Raw genomic sequence first — 19066 nt, 5'->3', positions numbered from 1 at the left:
GAATTTGAAACTGTTGCTCAATTAAATTCAAAGACATTTCTCGCCAATAACTTGTTCATCGTGTTTCAATTTAAAACAACAGTGTAAAAGTGTTGTACTTATTCCAACGTGAACAAGATCACCCAGAATTCTTTTTGCCAAAACTGTCTTCAATTTAAACTTGAGGGATGTCCATACATTCCTTTCAATTAATGTTTATTGTAACAAAATCACTAACAAATACTTGTCTTAGAAAACCCCAGAACAGATCAACTTGATTTGATTTACTTTCAATGTTCCAGAAATCACGTAAAGTATTAATTTACTTCACAAACCTTTATAAAAATAACTTAAAAAAAAAAAAAAAAATACCACTAAAATTGCTTACACTTAAAATATTCAAATGCAAACTGTCACTATTTACTGCTTTAAATAAAAATGTCAGTACATGTATGTTCTAAAAATGAGCAATGTTGATTTTGGATTATTTCTGAATGCTACGATAAGTTTGCCTCAAGCAAACATATACATGTTTTGAAGGCCCTTTGGGAATTCATAGGTTTTTGACCCCAGCGTTGAAGTAGCAATGTTTATACGATTGTATAAATTATTTCCAAACCTTTTTTTTTGGATTCTGAAATGATATATTTTTCAGGGACTAATTTCATTGTTGGTGTGAGGGAAATTCTGAACTCCCTAGGGGGCTAAGGCCTTCGAGCTTGTAAATGGATGATACATTTGACATTTGGATTCCATTGGTGGTATAACATATATACTTGTACCTATGATTGGACAGAGAGAATCAAGACAATATCCACTGAAAATTTACAACAAATATTTTGGGGGAAGCCCTGTGCCGATGTCTTGACAAATATGACAAAATTAATTTTCAAAGGTTTTTTGTACACGCTATGGTCATCTCCAACTATTATTGGTGCAACTTTACAAAAACAAATGATTTCTTTACCCTGATGAAAACTAACATCGATTAAGTCGTTGCTGTACCTGCTGGATTCGAACTGCCTTAGCAACCGGGCTAGTATGGTGGTCAAGAGGTAAGACATCCGCTCTAGCAATGCAAAGGGCGTGGCTTCCAGTTCCACCCAAAATGATTTGCTCGTAATAAAATTTTTTTCACAGAACTCAGGAAACACATCGGTATAAGGGTAAGAACAACTAAGGTATATATTGTCATCAATCTTTCCTGCCCATCCAAGCTTCTTTATACTAAAGCCATTAGCCATCCATACTGAAGAATTTCTCCCCCCCCCCCCACCCCCCAAAAAAAATAAATAAATAAATACATAAAAAAATAAATATCACCAAAACCAGATCCTCCTCCTCCCTCATAGATATGAGCATTTGGGAACTACCATGAGAGACATGATTTGATGCTTTGAACAGACTGACAGGTTTTTGATAAACGAGGTAGTGAGCTGCCTCTAAAGGAGAGGACACCCCTCGGTCAGTATGGGGGCTTAATTCAATCCCGCTACGGGTAAATATGTGAAGACTCACAACAGGTGGCTCATTTTATTACAATCAAATAATATATTTGCAGGTTATTTTTTCTTCTTCAAATGTTCCAATAACATGGAGTGATTGCTAAGATGTGATTTTTTGTTGCTTGGAGTTGATTCGCTCTCCTGTATACTTTGCCGCCCCCGACCCGTCCCGAAAGAATAGGATTGCATACATTGTAAAGGCTGGTTTAAACGGTACTCAAGAGCATGTCACGTCTTTAAAGGCACTGGACACCTTTGGTAATTGTCAAAGACCAGCATTCTCACTTAGTGTATCCCTGCATAAAATAACAAATCTGTGAAAGTTAAGACTCAATTGGTCATCGGCAGACTGGTCATTGAAGTTGCAAGAGAATAGTGATAGAAAAAAACAACCTTGTTCCACAAATTTGTGTGCTTCCAGATGCTCTAAAAGGGCTTAAGGCCTGCAGTCTTTAAATATTTGAGTGAGAAATTACCTCTCTCTCAAAAAGTGTGCTATTGCATTACTCCCTACTAAACTGCTCACAAAAAGTAAGGAAACTTTTTTCAATCCAGTGAATTTGTTATTATTTATTACTCTCTTTGTATATGGTATATATCATTGCAAAGCTGAACTGTTCCTCTTTAAAATGATACCACAATTGCAAAGATTACATGTTGCTGGACTTGACCACGTTAATGAGAATGAGACAAAGTCACAAATCAAATGTGCCAAAATTAGCAATTTTGTGTTACTGTATGAACAATCAAATTGACACTGTAATTCAAACAAGCAAGACAACTTACTGATCTTAATCCACGTTATTGAGACAAGAGGTTTGGTATAGAGCAAGACAACTTACTGATCTTAATACACTTTATTGATACAAAAAGTTCAGTAACGAGTGGATGATCCGAAGGCGTTGATGACAGCCTGGCACCTTCTTCTCATGCTGCACACAAGTATTGTGATGCGCTGATGATGAGGGATGGCGTTCCATTCTTCACTAAGGAACCTGGTTAGGTCAGCCACAGTTGATGTGTTGGTGATTCTAGCACGGACAGCGAGGCCAAGCTGGTCCCACAGATGTTCCATGGGATTCAGGTCTGGACTGTTAGCGTGCCAATCCATCCGGTGCACCCCAACATTTTTCAGGTAGTCAGTCACCAGTCGGGCTCGATTGGGGCGAGCGTTGTCATCTTGAAAGATGGCATTTGGTCCAAAGTCGGCAAGTATGGGACTGCATTCGGCTGTAGAATATCGTCTTGCAAATACCCATCAAACAAGGTGTTTTTCATGAGATGAGGGTAAATTATTGTGTCCGATGAGCTCACTTGTGCAAATCATTGTGGAAACCATTACTGGTTCTGAAAAGCTTGATCGGTTTGATTAATTTGCATTACCTATTGACCATTCACAGACAACGGCAATTTTGGCACATTTGTGACTTTGCCTCATTGTTATTCGTGTAGCCAAGTTCAGCAACATGTAATCATTGCAAATGTGATATCATTTTAAAGAGGAACAGTTCAGCTTTGCATTGATATATACCATATACAAAGAGAGTATTAAATAATAACAAATATACTGGATTGAAAAAAGTTTCCTTACTTTTTGTGAGCAGTTTATATAAGTTTTTGTGCTAATAATTATTTTGAGTAATTACTAATAGTGTCCAGTGCCTTTAAGACTGGCAATAAGATGGCATTGAACTCCCACTGTTGTTATATTCACTCGCTATTCACACAGCCCTCAAGTATGAAACAACCTTAATGGAACCTGCACTCTCATCATACAATATTAATACAATTTTCACAATTACCTCCCAACAGTTAGCTCAAATCCCCAAGCGTTCGTTTCCTGCTTGACGAATTGGCAATGGAGATTTTTTACAGTTGGCAAACACTTCATTTCCACATATTTCTTCACAAATGGGAAAAAAACCAAAAAAAAAACCATAATTCCACCGCAGTGAATTGCAGCGAGCCTGGTATGTCACCATTGTCGGACAATCTATTATACAGCGTTCCGCCAAACCATGAAAACCAATGAATTGACATACAAAGACTGGCTAACACTGAGGACTATGTGAAAACACAAATACATGGCGTAAACTCTCCATACAAATTTCCATTCAGGAACTCCCTGATCCGGTACCCTGACTCTTTCAAGACACTCACCACATGTATTTTTCCACATCACGGCACTCTAATCCAGTTTGTAAATCAATGCCAGGTACATCCATTAAAGAAAATCGTCTCAGACCTTCGTTTCAAAGAAAAATCAATACTCCAATAACTGACCCACTTTGAAAGAGGGAAGGGAAAAAAATAGTTTCAATGTTCTGGGAACTGAGAGAGTTAAAAAAAGAAAGATCCTAAGGGATTGTAATCCTGAATGTCACACTTGAGTGGGACTGTGTCACCAGGATGTCACTATACCTTAACCCTTAGTTTGGGTCCCACAGGGTTCTCTCTTGTCTGGGTTTGCCTAAAGGGGCATGTTCTGCCCCATCAATTGTCACCCTAAAGGGGGGAAACTGGGCTTCGTCTTAAGGAGACCCTGATGTGAGAGTTCAATCACTATTCCATGTGAAGGCTGTGGAACTTTTTTTGGAGTCTTTTTAGTGTGACACATTCTTGGGTGTATCATGTACATACTTGGATTCCGACCAAAACTCATGATTTTTTGTGGACAAACAGTTTGTTGATTTCGTTCAGTTTCTAAAGTTGTTTGAGATCAATTGTTATTTTGTTTTCTTGACTTCTTTTTGGAATTTAATACATTGACTTGAATGACTCTCTTTATAAACTTAAAAAGCAGCAATCAGTTTTTAAAAATTGCATGTTTAATGCTTCTCTATTTATTTATAAAAAAAGAAATGTTACATCATGCCTTTTCTGAAAAATAACCGTAAAACTTTTTACTTTCTTTTGCCTTTCATCTAAAATTATTCCAAAAATAAATCTTACATACTGCTTCATGACATTTGGATTGACGTCTTCAAAGATTAATTTCAAAATAATATTTTTGTACGCAGAATAAGAAAAGACTGATTCAGTACAACACACCTGCAGTTAGATTATCCCCAAGGAATGGCCGAGGAAGTTATTAATGCATACCTAATTGTTATTTCCCCGTAAAATGAAAAAAACTTGACAGAGGGTCGCCAGCTTTGTACAGGTGTGTAGTGTTTTCTTGGGCTTTGGTAAAAACTGTTTGTCATATTTTATGAATTTCTTTCGTTCGAGTCCAAGGATGGAGAGCTTATTTTCCATTTTTATCAGGAGGGAGATCAGGTCAAGACTAGATGTCAAGACTGGATTACCATAATACTTTTATTTTGAAAGCTTTAAAAAAGTTTTCAAAACAGCTATACTTTATACAATACACATTACTTAGGTGTGTGAATTCGAAACACCAGAACAAAAGTTATTCTATTAAAAAACCATTGTAAAATCTCATACATTAAAAAACCCATAAACCAGCCATGATATTTGGTCATAAAAAACGGAAATATTTTGGAGGTACAAGAGCTGACCTTTATGTACACATGGTGTAGGGTCTAACAGACTTTCAGGTTGTTTGATGAATTTTTGGGGGATTTTTCAAAGGACAAAAAACCCCAGAAATCAGACTAAAGAAGGAAGAATATCATGCCTGGACACATTATAAGCACACCAATTATCAACACACTAACGAACACACTAATAAACCATTACTGAACATACCTATAATGAACACAGCAAATTGTTCATTAGCTTTATCCATTAAAACAACACACTAACAAACACACTAATAAACCATTACTGAACATACTTATAATGAACACAGCAAATTGTTCATTAGCTTTATCCATTAAAACAACACACTAATAAACCATTACTGAACATACTTATAATGAACACAGCAAATTGCTCATTAGCTTTGTCCATTAAAACCAATGTACAATCTAATACAGTAATAAACACATTACTGAACAAATTAATGAACACGTTATTAATGAACACACCAACGAACACACAATGAACAGTTTAATCCCTAACTAAAAACTGACGCAAATTTCATTCATCACGCTTGTGTCAATCAAATGCAATATACAGCATGAACTTTCAACCATTGAAATCAAAAACAAGCACTCCACTGATTTTCTTACATTAATCTCTTCCTTCGAACAACAGCAATGTAGAAAGATCCAAGGGTCAATTTAACACCATATCAGGATTAACCTATAGTAACTTCTCCTGTCTTTGTTGCAAGAAGGGTACAGTAAGGTATATCAGGTGTACTGCATACTACATCATGTTTTAATCAATTTGAATAATGTCCAGTTAGTTACTACAATGAGTATTTCCTATACCTTAGCTAATCTGTTAAGCAAACGCAATTGAAGTGATCTTGTTATGACTTTTTTTAATCAATGGTTACTATGGATTTTTATTTATTAAACAGCAGAGCGGGGTGACAAGAGAGGGGGAGAGCGAAGCTGTATGGTGACTCGTAGATGGATAGCTGTGACAGGGCCATTGCCCTACTACTGACCTACAGCTAAATGCTACACTAATCCTTACCCATGCTTGCCAAATCACGGCAATGGAGGGCATGGTAACGAAGCGAAGGGGGGGGGGGGGAGACAAGCACGGGCCGAAGCGGTTCACTGACCCCCACATGAATACAGCTGGCCGTGATTTCAGCACACAACAATGATTTCTTGCGCGATTTGTCTTGACTGTACTGGCAAATTTACATTGGTTGGAATGTTTTTAGACTCGTGTAATTTAGCAAGTGGTTGAAGAGATGTATTTTAGGGACTGAAGAGATGTATTTTAAACCCATCGGTTTGATGATAAAAAAATTACAGAAATTCTGTACTTTAAACATTTAAATCTACTGTTATACCTTGCATATAACTCAGAATTCCTAAAGACGTGATTGCGTGTCTTTTTTTTTCTAGTACAAGAAGGTATTAACAGTCATAGTTTTTCAATCCTGGGTTTTCAAACCAAGTGAATGTAAACAAGACAAACTTATGTTGACTGTTTTAAGCACACTGAACATTTTCAAAGGGAAAAATAGCACGGTGAGATAGAGCACCCCGTGGGTACGAGGTTGACAGCGCGTATCACCAAATCAGTGTAAAAGGTATTTAAAAAAAGATTTTTAGTGTGGATCTTGAATGAGCAGTTTGCGGCCTTTTTTTCTTACATCATTCTTAACGATCGATTTCTAAATAAATAGTCATGACATCTCATGAGCAAGAGATTTCAATATATTTGAAACATGTCATGATAAAGTCTCCCATGAGGGTAGCCGCCCTGGAATTTCATCTTTAAAAGGGCAAGGCCATTTTCATTGTGTAAAGGGCACTTCTATTGTAAAAACCTTAAAGTCAATGGGAAACGTTTCAAGCGTGCACGTTTCATCAACGATGCTGGTCAATGACGTCATGTGCAATCTATAGTTGTTCACTCTCACATACAAAGACAGTTTTGCAAATAAATAGCTATTGAGGTATGTGAATAAAGCCCCACAACAAACCACTTAATGGCAACAGATTTCTTATTAGGTATCACATTAAATAATATTTATTATATTTTTTTATAATGTAGCATGCTTTGATAAAATGACAAATTGTCAGCAATTAGACAAAAAAAATAAATAAGGGAAAAACTAAACTAGTAAGGAAAAATAGCATTAAAACCCACTGGACAAATTTCACATTCAAAGCTTCTGTAATACAATTTGTGTTCTGACATGAATAAGTTGATACATTCACTTATGTATAATTCCCCCTTCTGTTTGCCAACAAATTCAATCACCAATTGCTACAAGATAATAACCTAAACAGCAAGACTCACAAAATGACAAGACTAGTCATGTGAAATCAAAACTAATCAAATTCAAACACATGTCTTCCACTCGGCGAGAATAAACCTGTGTCACTTGCGAGAGATTATTGGCGTTCTCGCTGACAAGTACAGGCCCGTAGAGTTTTGGCTTTGGAGATGATATTATATTAAAGTTGATATTAACTCCACCAAGGTCAACAACAAATCATTTTTCGATGACTGCAGAGTAAAGGCAAATCTGTTACTGCCAGTCCTTTTGGATGAATTCTTTACAATTTTTTTGAGGAGAGAGAGAGAGTGATTTCAATAAAAAGTAACATTTTCAAAACTACATGTATGTTATTTCATAAACAATTTCAAGGTTGTGGATTCGAACCCCCCAAGCTAACTGCTGATTTTGCAATGACTAGAGTAAGTATTGTTGTCAAGTTACTGAATTACAATTTCTTGATATGTGCAATTTGTTTCCTTCATTTACAGGCAGTGGACACTATTGGTAATTGTCAAAGACTAGCCTTCACAGTTGGTGTAGCTCAACATATGCATAAAATAACAAACCTGTGAAAATTTGAGCTCAATCTGTCATCGAACTTGCGAGATAATAATGAAAAAAAAAAAACACCCTTGTCACATGAAGTTGTGTGCATTTAGATGGTTGATTTTGAGACCTCAAGTTCTAAACTTGAGGTCTCGAAATCAAATTCATGGAAAATTACTTCTTTCTCGAAAACTATGGCACTTCAGAGGGAGCCATTTCTCACAATGTTTTATACCATCAACCTGTCCCCATTACTCGTCACTAAGAAAGGTTTTAATGCTAATAATTATTTTGAGTAATTACAAATAGGGTCCACTGCCTTTAATTGGTATCCCTGCCCTGTCCTTTCATTTTCAATATTTCATCAACTTTTAAATGTGTGTATATAAGAATTGAAATGCAGTGTAAGGGTGAAATACACAAAACATTCACAGGACTCGGGAGTATACAGTGCTAACACACATCGGTGTATGGGTAAAAAACAAAATTAATATTCTTTATCCCCGCTGCCAAAACATAGGATTCGAACTACCTCTAGCTACCGGGCAACCTCGGTAGTCTAGTTGGTAAGACACTGCTCTAGAATTGCAAGGGTCAAGGGTTCAAATCCCACCCGAGTAACATGCCTGTGATATTTTTTCACAAGACTCGGGAAAGTACTGAGTATACAGTGCTAACACACATCGGTGTATGGGAAAAACCAAAATTAATAAACATTCTTTATCCCCCGATATTTGTTGAATTGGGGATGATTGAAATGATTTTAAAACTTTGGAACCAATTTGGTAACCTTTCCATGAACTAGAACCAATATCACACCCTTCCCATCAACTGGAAGAAAGACAGATCTGTGATTGGTTTGTGTGTTGATGGATAGGTATTATGCCGTATGTATATACAGATAGCTACAGGTGGCAAAAACCTAGATGCAAACTGCAACTTGGCCAGACTCACCCTGGGGAAATCGCCAGAAAGCCTCCGCTTTCTGTTTTTGTAAACATAATAAATAAATCTTGGTAATTTGTTGATTGTGTTTGTTCAACAGATCTTAGATACAAAACTGTTAGGGGGGGGGGTGTCATGGTTAATTTGAAATGGCCATAACCATTCACTTCAGTGAACCCGAGTTTAAATACCATTTAAAGGTTTAATATTCTGATTTGACTGGCAACTAGACCGTATTGAATATGACGTCACCGTTTAAATATTTGCCCTACAAGATGGAGTCTGCGAGCGTGTGCGTGTGCATTAGAAATCAAACTGGGAATGCTGCGTGCTGCGTGTTGCGTGTTTCTTTGATGTACGCATGTAGATGCGCATACAGTTTGACCTACAAGATGGCGACTTTCTAAAACCATATTTGGGGGCCACATATCATTTTCTTGGCTCCCCTCAAATTAAAGGCTATTTGTGAAAGGTTTGGGATATCATATTCAGTTTGCATGCATAGACGAAGGTACAATGCCTTCAAAAAAATGAACAGACGCGAACCTTCCTTCACAACGCACGCATGAATGTACTGACCGGGTGAGCATATTTTCGGGGATCCACATGACCAACGGACAAGTGACAACACACACATAGGAAATTATCTGACAATGTGAAATTAATCTTTGAGATTGAGTGACAATTTACCCGAGTTTCAATTTACACTTTTGCGATATCACCTCGGAACCGGATACATCCCCAAGGGCGAGTTCTCACCAACAAATCCAAAGTCCCAGCCCCAACGGGGTTCAGCGCATTAAAATACAATTTGTCTCATATCCATGATTATTTTTATTTTTTTCCCCCTTCGCTAGACATTGGGACAAAGACTGATCTTAGACCATAAATCCATCGCACATTATAGTATCGCTTAACAAAAATTTCCAGAGCTGCCAACATGTGCATCTTGCAAATCAGGGAACATTTAATATGATAAGGGACAAGTTTCTGACAATCAGGGGTTGTCAAATTTGTTCATCGGAACTTGGAAATAGTGGTTTATTCTCAGTTCAGGGAACTTTCTGCAGAATCAGGGAGAGTTACAGACAGCTCTTTCTTTACGCTCAGGAACACAGAGACCACAAATACTTCTATTAATAGAAGTTTTCCATGGGCTCTTTCCAGTGACTTAAGAATTACTGTTTAATACATTTGCTTCAAGTAGTTTTTAAATTTTAACTGAAAAAAAAAAAAAAAAAAAATGAAAAAAACCCAGCAATTAGGTTATTTTTACATAAAAAAAAACACACTCAATGCTTCTTCTAGCCTCTTGTAGAACCACACAATGTGTTGAAGCTACCAACAAAACACCACAGTGAATTAAAAACAAAGCCAACAAAAATATAAATAACACTTGTCTGCTTACACAAACCACAAGTAAGTTAGCGTGACTTTTGCTTTTTTGCAAAAAAATAGTTAGCTTTTTGCAGAGTCTTTTGCTAGGGTCGAAACGTCAGGCCATTAACTATTTTTTGCATTTATACTCTCGGTCCATTTGGTTGGTAAGTTGTTTGCAACAGCTAATTCTGTTTTCTTTTGCTTTGTTAACGATAAGCAGTGTTTATGAAATAGAAATTTTGTTAATGTCTACTAAACTGCTTTATAAAATCGGGTCTTGCATTACTGTATTTACACCTTGTTTGACTCGTTGAGTCTAATAACAATACTTCATGCAATTAGTAATACACACAGGATGTGCTACCAGATTGTTTTGCTCGAATGGTCTCACTTTGGTTGTGTGAAGGTGAAGTTCAAAGGGATTTGCAACAAGACAACTTTAATGCAATTAAGATCTAAATACAGTCAACGGTCAACAGCAGCACCCTGGAATTTTTTCCGATGAAAAAAAAAAAAAACCCAATCTCCAGGACTCTATGACCCATGAAATCAAAAACTGACAAATTACAAAACGATAATTACATTCCATTTGCTTTTCCGTCTGACTTCAGCAAGAAACATGCATTCCTAACGCTGACTGGCAGCGTGCCGCTGATCAAAGGCAATGACTTTGTCACGGGGTAAGTTTTTTTAAAATTGTTCATTGCCAGCGAGCCACGCTAGGAGAGTATCTTGTACACAGATAGCTGTCAGAGCGCCGGACGACGAGTTGAGTGCGTGAATCAAAACCGAGCAATTTACATCCAATCTTAAGTAGCCTCTTACAGGTCATTAATTTAAAGAATGAAAAAAGACACTATTGGGCGAGTTTGAACTGAAGTGACTTATTTGCTTTTACAAGTCTTCCATCCTTAACATGACCTTCACCGACAGTAAACTGATCTTCACTGACAAAATTTGAACCCCGTTAGCATGATTTGACCTTCACTGACAGTAGTTTGACCCTCACTAACATGATTTGACCTTCACTGACAGTAGTTTGACCCTCACTAACATGATTTGACCTTCACTGACAGTAGTTTGACCCTCACTAACATGATTTGACCTTCACTGACAGTAGTTTGACCCTCACTAACATGATTTGACCTTCACTGACAGTAGTTTGAACCTTCTTCGACAGTGATTTGACCTTCACTGACAGTAGTTTGAACCTTCTTCGACAGTGATTTGACTTGAATTGACAGTTATCTGGCCTTCAGTTCTGGTTGGATTTATATGACTATTTTAAAATTCAAGAACTTTTCATCTTTAGGCCTACATCTTCTATTTTCCATTTTTATGCCTATTCATGTACAATGCAAACCCCTGAAGAAAAAAAAAACACTCATGACCAAATTTGTTAAGCTCGTAGGTAATTATAACACTAACAACAAGGATCTGCTGTGCAAATGTCAGAAAATAGTTTGCTCAATTAAAAAAATGAATGTAGCGGTCAATAATATAAAAGTAACTCATTGTAAGCAGACGTTTCTGCAAATTGAGTTCAGTTTCTATTTTGGTAACGGTTTCTTGGTAACCGCAACGCAGAGAGCACATTTATTTGCAGGTTAATTGTTAACTTGAAAGCATAATGAGGGAAAGTCAACAATTGCAAATACATTGTTAACATGCACCATGCATTGTCCTATAATATGCAGAGGCTCCTTTTTCCCTACACTAACCACATATATTTGCGGTTACAGCTTTATAAAATTTAGCTGAGGTCAGAAAGTGTGCCCCAGGATAAGAGTATAAAAGGCATTATTAGAATTAGAAACTGAGGTTTTGAATTGACTGGAACTTAACTTTTTATTTATACTCAAAAAAGACCAAAATGAAGATATTTACACTTTTCAAGAAGTAGGGGACACAAGAAGAAAAGGGGAAAAACAACTACCCAGAAACAAAACGATAGGCCTATAGTTAAATATTTTGTCATTTGATCTTTGTTTAATTAAATTAAATTTTGTACAACAACTAATGAAAAATCATGGAGCAAACAACACATAATGCATTGGCAAGAAAAAAAGCCAGTAAATTCTTATCACTTTCATCTGGTCAGTGTAATCTAGAAACATGTATCATTGTCAATGCAGGTGTCTGTCCTCTAGCGCCCCACACGAATCAATAACTGTTTTTGTTTGTCAAATGTCATGACTATAAAATCCATATAAAAATGAATGACATCCTGTGTTTGACATCAACTCTATTATTCCCTACCCTATCTTTTGTTTCAGGGAGTTAGGGAGAAAATGTTATCAGATGGTTGCATATTTTTACCTGATAAACCAACTGCCAATAACTGTCCCTCATTGAAGAAAAGGAATTTCCTCTTTCTAAGGTTATAAAGAACAAATTACAGTTGACTTTGTCGGCCATTTTGTTTATCATCTGCTTTACTTTTTTTTAGGAGGAACCAAAATCAGGCTCAAGACTAAATAAGACTGGCTCTTTTAAAACTGCACTTTGCATACAGATATTTGTCATGCTGATCGGGAAACTAGACAAAAAGATTTATAACAGATTTTTATGAAAGTGGATAAAGCATGGCTTGCTCAATAGTGCACCAGTCAGAGGCTGTGTAATACACCATGTCTGTGACTATTTAAATACATACTTTTGCTCTAACACTATCTCAATAACAAATTGGTCTCGCACAGCTCATACCAAAACTTCAAATCAGAAACACTTTGTATAAACTTGGTATCGCAGAAAACCTCTCACAGCAAAGATGGGGACTTGACACTGTAGCATGCTGACTGCACAACAATAGTCATCTTACACATGGATAAAAGAGGATACAGAGAGAAATGTCCACTGTTCTGTCATTGAACTTCCAAACTTTACATTGCCAAGGTCACTTTTCATCCACCAGGAAACACTCGAGTTGAGATTTGCTCGTCAAGTGTTTTTAATTGATGAAGGTGACATCCCTGAAGAAGTTAGCTTTCAGAGTTGACACACTCAAGTGGCTGCAATTAATCAACCATTGAGAATGGCTCATTACCAAAGAGTATCGACCAGGGAAGTATCCACAGCGAACCAAATTACCCTTCAGCAAATGTTGTTTGGCAAGCCACAAACAATTTACAATTTACAATCTTTCAACCAAACTACTGTTGCTAAAGAGTGTCGGTGGTTGACTTCTCAGCACCTACAGCTCCGAAGGGATGGAAGTGTTGTTGGAGTAAGTAAATAAAATAAAAAAAACAGCTTTGAATAGGAGTTTTTCTCTAAACAGATTTTCCCCAACTCCGCTCTGCTGATTTGTTTTCCTCCTGTGAATATTTGTCTTTTTATCTCCTGATTACAAATCAGTCTAGAAAGAAATCAAGCGATTGACATATAAGAAATCAAGCGTCTTTAAGTAACCTTGAAGATGTCCCTCTCCACAAGGTGCCACAAGTAACTCTTTAGAGAGAAGAGTGGCTCCATTATGCTATCAAAGTTTTACTTAAAAATGATTTTTACTTGAAAACTTCTGAAGAAAACCAATTTCTCATCAGGGAGACTTTGAATAACAATCAGGGATAAAGTTGCCATAACTAGGGAGACTTTTAAATTTGCCAATAATAACAACACTCCAATTCGTATATTATAGCGCAGTGCATTACACAAAAGTCTTAAAGTGCTTTACAACAATAAAGGCAATTAAACTGTAAGCATACATGCATCTGGACAAGCTGGTAACTTTTCAAACTGGTATGCCATTTGTTGGCATGGTATGGGAGGGCACATCGCTTTTTTTTTATTTAATTTTTTTACTTTTGCCTTGTTTACGTTTCGACTAGTATCCCTAGTCATCCTAAGAACAAAGCACCACCAGTCGGTTGGTGGCGCTGTTTCCTGCGACGGCCACTGGATGGTGGTTCGGCCAATTGTTTCCTCCCCTAGGTGGAACTTGGGGTATGAGGGGGACCCAGTCTTAGTTCTTGTAGTTTTGGATGTAATGAGGTAGTGCAATCCAAAGAGAAGGTGATGAGTTCATGAATGACAAATGTCTGTACGATCTTAGTGTGAGTGTCCAGTGTATTGAGTAGCAATGCTGAAGCTAGTACTGAGGATGCATGGTTGTTGATACACTTGAGTGAGTTCCCGTTGCTCATCAGAACATGGAAAAGATTTGTTTATTTTCAGGGAAATTTTTACAGAATTAGGGAGAACTGGCGGCTTTTTTAGACTGGAGATACACTGCCAATATTCTGTAAGCTTGCTTCCTTTGATTGGTGACTTTTTGTTTGGTTCGGATACCCTCTGGTACGACTATACTCCTCTGGAGGGATGTACTCATTGGAAGATAGATAGATAGAAGAGATCATCATTAGTTTGCTTATTTTCTCAACTTTTTTTATATATTTACAGCAATGCAATAGTTCAATGTGGGTAAAAGTGTTCCATGTATCTCAACTATTCCCTGAAACTACTGAGGTGCGTTCAACTTCAACTCCAAACTTTGACCTGGCTCAACAAAGTAGTCAGGTCAAAGTAGATGACGGAACTCAATGTATAAATGATGATCTGACAAATACTGCCAGGGGGTAACTTAGTGGAAAGTCATTCAACCTTTTCTTTAAAACATTTTAAGCCATAAAGTGGGTTACAGGTAAAACATTGATACACTAAATTTATAATATAAAGTGTGACGATACATAGATGTCAAATGATGGGTCATACACTATTTATACTTGGTCATCAATTTATAAAACCATCACGATATGTCTGTTGTTCGTTCCTAAATTGTTGATAGGTATGCTCTAGCTACATCCAGCAACTTTAACAAAAAAAATATATCAAAAAACAAGGGTTTCAGTAGGAACTGAATTGTTGCTTTTCCCATTGAAACTACAGTCACTTAATGACCGGTTAATTACATATGTATAACTCATCTGAAATTAACACAGTATGTAAATCTTTGCTTTGGTGAAATTTCAAGAAGACTCCTGTAATCCTCACTGAAGCACCAGCCAGATTTCAACACGGTCATTCAACGGTTGTTAAACAAAAAAAAGAGAAAGAGAGAAGAGAAAGAGTGCGAGAGGAGAAAGACGAGGACAAAAAAATGCCGTTCAACCCAGTCCAAGACAGGGGGCTTAATTCTCGCGACTGACTTAATACCTGCAGTCAACAGCTGCCTAGGCAGCTGTGGCAGTATGACAGACGTAATGGAGCACCCTATAGGGGCTAGCGGCGGTCATAGACCCTAGCTATGTTAGGGTTGATGCCGAAGAGAGATTGAGAGAATGGGATGAAGCCAACGGCGATAACCACTTGGGATATATACATGTGCGTGGAAAAACTTGTATTGAAATTGTTATGAATATTGTAAGGCCCGGGAGCAAAGAGCCCCCTCGCTGGCTGTGTGTGTAACTATAGCAATAGGGGTGATGGTGACAACTTCGTCGGGCTAAATTTCTCAAACGAGAGTTCAGCTCTTCCAAGTCAGGACTTGAGTCAAATGACACCACTTTGATCTGAAGACTTTTGAAACTTCATGGATTAGTCAAAATCGTAAATTATTGATGGGTATGCCCCAGTTACGTTCAGCAACTTGTAGTTCAAATGGCACTGAAATGTTGCTTATTCATTGAAATTGAAGTCAGTTAATGACTGTAATAAACACATGTTTATCACGTAGCTGTTCCTAACACCAACAGTTTTAAGGAAAAGCACTTCCACAATTAATAATAAATAAGAACAAAAATAAAAAAATAAAAGTCTGGACCAGACAAAAATTTACATAGCAAAGTAATGGACAGTTAAATAAATAAAATAAAACTGCAAAATACAGAATACTAACAAAAAGTTACAGTTAGAAAACAGTTTGTTTGGTGACAGCTTCCATACAACTACTGGAAAAATATTTTTTTTTTACGAGTTAGCCTATTAGGGTTAACTTTGTGCAGGAACTTCCCCCTCAAACTTGTCATAACAGGCTCCTAACTATTCTCTTCATCACCAAATTGTCACGGTAGACATTTCACTATGGATAGACTATTTTTCATTCATCACCGTGCCATTGCGATAAACCAGATGTTCCATGCATGGATACTGACTGAATTGGAGCATCGACACGCTACTTAAAGGAAAAGGGCGGTCAAGTTCTACTTCTGCTTTGGTTCATATTAAGAAACTATATACTACGTAGGTTTCAGAATTGGCAAGACAGAGTTGACCCTTGTAACACTCCCTTTAAACTGAGTCATCAAAGCACCAAATGATTGCATGTTTTAAATCAAAAATAGAAGAAGAAAAAATTAACAAAAAAACCTAACTTTAAAATTCTAATTGAGTGGGGATCAAATATACAAGTAATTTCCCCCCCAAAAATTTAACTTTATAACAGTTGAGCTTTCTGCTCAAAACTCAACCTGTTCTTTGTCTTTAATTGATTATCTGATCAATGAATTACCTTAGAAATGGGGTGCTTCAACTCCTCAGAAATTAAACAATTTAAATTACAAAAGCACTTAATATAAAAACAGCACGTGTATCAAGTGGCCAATTGACCGAACAACTTCAGTAAATATGCAAACAACAATCTATGAGACTGACCCTTGGGGGCTTATTACACTGACACAAAGTGACCCTGTAATTTCTTTAAATTCCCGAAACCCTTTTTCAAATTTTCAAATCCTCCATAAAGACGCAAGTTTGCCCTTGAAGTATAATTCTCAGCTCTTTTGGAATATTCTCGTCAGATTTCAGCAACGCTATCATTACATCTTAAAAACACGAATTTATCTATCAGTTTATCTCGCCAAGGATGCATATAAAGCCAGACGATATCGCTCCCTGGAGCTATAGAATCTATCCCAGTTGTGTGTGTACATCACTACCAATGAGTGTAGCCAAAGGCATTGAGTCTTTCTTAAGATGAAACTCTGTTGTTTTTGTGTAGGTGTTTGGCCTCCAAGGCTTAGGTCAGGGACCTTTCAGCGTCAAGTGGCCTGCCGACTAGTGTCAAGTCAGACTTTTAAGAGATACTTTCTAGCTTCAACAATCTATTAGACTAATTAGTTTTCCTCTCAGACTAAGGGAAACGCTGGTAGCTATAATTCATATTCCTTTTTTTTAAAGGATCGCAAGTTTTTATTGTAATCATTAAAATGCAATTATACTTTAAAGGTAGTGGACACTCTTGGTAATTACTCAAAATAATTATTAGCATAAAACCTCACTTGGTAACGAGTAATGGGGAGAGGTTGATGGTATAAAACATTCTGAGAAACGGTTCCCTTTGAAGTGACAAAGTTTTCAAGAAAGAAGAAATTTTCCTAGAATTTGATCGAAATCAAGCATCTGAAAGCACACAACTTCGTGTGACAAGGTTTTTTTTTTCGTCCTTTATTATCTCGCAACTTTGAAGCCCAATTGGGCTCAGTTTTCACAGGTTTGTAATTTTATGCATATGTTGAGATACACCAAGTGAGAAGACTGGTCTTTGACAATTACCAATAGTGTCCAGTGTCTTTAATTGTCATAAATAGAATAAGGATTAAATACAAGTGCAGTTAGTTGAAGAATAAACTATCCATTGATCTTGTTATTTCTTGTAATTTCAAGTTTCTTAATAGTCTATGACAAAATAATATAAATATAACAATATAAATTCAATGGCGTCAAATTAATTTACATGTTTTGATCCTGCATTTAATTCTGACTTCACGGTAATAATTTCATAAATTAAAGGGAAAAAAAACAAATACCCGAAAACAGGTCAAGGGTAAAATGGTCGCTAAAAAACTGTCTCAGTTTCAAAAAGAAGAATGGCTGTCAGTGGGACGACTGTGTAAACTTAGTGAAAACACAGGCTAAGATGTCTGTTTGAAAAGAAAGGCATGTTGCGTCACAGTATCCATCTACATATTGAAGTGAATATATATCTCTGACGAAAAAGTAAATCATTTTGTTGTTGTTGAAGGAGTTACTAATTACAAATCATTTGCGATAAACACAACACACAAAACAACCTGTGAAATTGTCCATCATCAGTGAAATTATCCATAAATTTGTGTAAAGATTGAGAGAAAACTACTCCCCCCCCCCAAAAAAAAACCACAGTTTTATATTTTGTCAGAGATATTGTGTATTTTTGATATCAGGCTCATTTCGACTGTTGGAATCTAAGATAACCAACAGTTATTAGCGGAGAAATAATCAAAAGCCATTGCCTTGACTTCGGCAATATTTTGAAATGGGAACCTTTGGGATGGGTATGGCGACGATTAAAGCGGAGGCTGAGCGGAGTATGCGATTTCTAGTCATCAACCAGATTGTAGAGATCAGCAAAAGATGGCATGATAGGGCAACCACAGTCACAATTAAATATGTCCCGCACGCTGCCATGATGGAAATAAACCCCCAAATATCTATCATGTTCCAAAGAGGTTTAAAAACAAACTGTCCTTTGTTTCAATCACAGTGAAATTGACATAGACTGAGACATTGGCATCAACTGAGAACTACAGGGTTTCCTACACACGCAGAAAACACCAACAAACCTTGAAGAACATGGAAATCACACAGCATCACTTTATTGCCTCAAATTACTCCGACTTCATTCCTATTGATCGGCCCGCAGTCACACCCCTCCTACCCGAGGAACATAGCTGTTTCCAGGTTCCAAAGCATCTTCACCGAGAACGCCCCATTCGGAGACCATCCCTAACTCGGACACCCCCCTGAGACGACCAAACAGAATTAGCCTAGTTTAGCGACCAACCCCTCCCCCTCCGCCTTCCAAAACAGAAACAACGCCCGCAGGCAGCAATACGATATGTAGGTGAACATACACAAACTGCATGGCCCGGGAATATTGGGCCTTTTGGCTGTGATATGTTTAAATGTTTTA

Source organism: Asterias rubens, chromosome 1 (assembly GCF_902459465.1).
Source record: "Asterias rubens chromosome 1, eAstRub1.3, whole genome shotgun sequence".
Taxonomy (NCBI): domain Eukaryota; kingdom Metazoa; phylum Echinodermata; class Asteroidea; order Forcipulatida; family Asteriidae; genus Asterias; species Asterias rubens.
Note: the sequence above shows the minus strand (reverse complement) of the source record.